Source organism: Perkinsus marinus (assembly GCF_000006405.1).
Source record: "Perkinsus marinus ATCC 50983 genomic scaffold scf_1104296966682, whole genome shotgun sequence".
Classification (NCBI taxonomy): domain Eukaryota; phylum Perkinsozoa; order Perkinsida; family Perkinsidae; genus Perkinsus; species Perkinsus marinus.
Genome location: NW_003203826.1, coordinates 1 through 2,317, shown reverse-complemented (window position 1 = coordinate 2,317; position 2,317 = coordinate 1). Strand labels below are relative to the sequence as shown.

Below are 2,317 nucleotides of genomic sequence, written 5' to 3'. Positions count from 1 at the left end.
GCATTGGGATGTATATCTAAATGGCCCTTCTCATTATCATACATGCGACGCATGGTAAATGTGCAGTCACATAGTCCAGCTGTGAGAAGAGACCAGCAAGAAACTTCGACGGAGCTCCCTAGATCTTCGCTCTGGACTTTCGTGACGAAGTTCCTTCCCATTGAGCGAGGACAACCGCACGTACTCACCAAGTTCTACGAAGACATGATGGAACATCTCAATAACCGCGTCGAAATGGTAATCAGTAATGTTCATGTGGTAGTGCACTGGCTGGACATTCTCCTCATCGTAGCTGCGGACAAAAAAGTCAAGCCAAAACGATTTGTAACAATCCAGGAAGGTCTATGTGTTTCACAGCATCTACAGTATCCAAGCTTCAAGTGAGCAAAATTTCCGACTGTGACCCCAGAATCACGGGGCCGCAATGTGGTCATCGCATCGAGGGTAGTCATTCACGTAATCACCGCATCATGCTATCGAGTGGAAGGTAGGTCACAACACGGCTCAGCCGAGAATTCAACCGCATCTAATCCGATACATAAACATCTCTTACGTTTTCGGTCCACCAAATAGACCCGTGACGAAGCTGCACATCTTCGCTTTGATCGAGTCCATCTTTTTCTGATTCTTCTCGAAGTGGGCTCGTGTGCGAGGGTCTCTGATCGCCCTCTCGTAGACCTGTCAATGCGTCTCGCATGATCTCGCATGCCAGAAACTGTGACATGGCTCACGGCTATGGAAATGAAGAGGCCGAAACACAGTGTAAACACTGTATCGAATTCAGTTCCATTGCACGAAGAACTGATATCTCATGACAACAGGAACTTTGAATTTCAAGTGGAGGTTTCTTTATTTCTTTGGGACGCTGCCTAACTTCATAATGTGAACGAAATAACGAAACCTTCGTCACGCACACTCTCTCAGGCGAGTTCACTGCTCAACCGTACCCTCATCGACCAGCCCCGACTTCACGCGAGCAAGGCATGCACGACAGGCTTACCAGCTCTATCGCTGTCTCCAGGTTCAGGTCGCCTCCGATCCTCTCAAACCTATACAATAAGGTACTGATTGCATCACCCAACGAACGCTGCAGGTCAGGACAGGCACGATAAGCAATGCTTCGCTCGTGCTCCTCTTCGAGTCGCAACCGTTCACAGCACACCTACAGCGACTGCTTGGGATCATCCACCTTCTCCTTCCCGTGGAGGCCTCCCCCACCATCAGCGTCACCAGTCTGCTTCGTCTTAGCGGCGACTTCTTCGATCTGAACTTATTGTTGATGTCCCCACTATGAAGCCCAGTTGATCATACCAGGTTTCTGAATTTTTTTATATTGTTCTTGGCTTTCACCATTTCCTGCACGAGCAGCTCCCTCGGCACATCTGTTGTGCCTGAAGGCTCTCGTTGAACTGAGCCTCAACGAACACACGAGTCACCTCTTCCCTGAGAGTTCGGCATCGCAGTCTCCACTGCTTGACGCAGGTAGTTCATTTGAACGCTGAGGACCATGCCCGATCGCCAAGGGTTTGTTGGGACCGACACTTACACTAGTTTCGACACCCGGCTCTTTATAAAGACCATATCATTGTGTGCTTTCGATAGACCTGTGCATTAAGATGATGCTAATACCGCGAGGATTGGGAGGTCAGAAGTACTGTCATTGAGCTTGTTTGTTCGATCGGACTTGGAAAGGAGAGTCTCATAGGGTGTCGATTGATGCTCCTTGAGATGCTTCTCTAGTGCGGACATGTCAAAGTGACCAACTGTATTAGGCGCCGCTTCGTTCTATAGGTTCCTTCAAGAGCTGATCCACGGTTCGATTAAGGTTCGAGATGAGTGTTGCCAGTTCAATAGCAACAGTAAGCCAGAAGCGTAGACGCCCAGCTAGAAGACATGCTCTGCCTTTCTCTCTCATAATTGGTCACGAAAGACAATTTTCAAGTGGTTCTATGGTGTAACGGTTAGCACTCCAGACTCTGAATCTGGCGATCTGGGTTCAAATCCCGGTAGAACCTATCGTCGAAAAATCTATTAACTCAAGTTTGATTCTTCATTGCACGAATTCATTCACACTACCAACAACTCTGAGGAATCGTCAAGCTTGTCACCACTCCGAGAGACGCATTTTTCTATCTCCGCTCCTCTGATTACTTTCGGAATCCGGCGAATCCTGCTCTAAAATTGGAACTTCCATCATTGTCAAACTCTACTCCTATACAATTCTCATGTTGAAACGTAGTGGGATTAGCAGAAACACCATCCATCATGCTATAGCCGCACACTGCCTCCTTGTGCAGTGTCCACAAGCGCCCGTAAG

The 2,317-nt window shown here is 48.2% G+C and overlaps 1 non-coding gene across 1 annotated transcript; it reads left to right on the top strand.

Annotated features, from left to right (window-relative positions):
• The first annotated feature begins 1,943 nt into the window (after positions 1-1,943).
• Positions 1,944-2,015, top strand: Pmar_PMAR003047. Its single transcript has one exon. It is a non-coding gene; the product is annotated as a tRNA-Gln (tRNA).
• Positions 2,016-2,317: the final 302 nt, after the last annotated feature.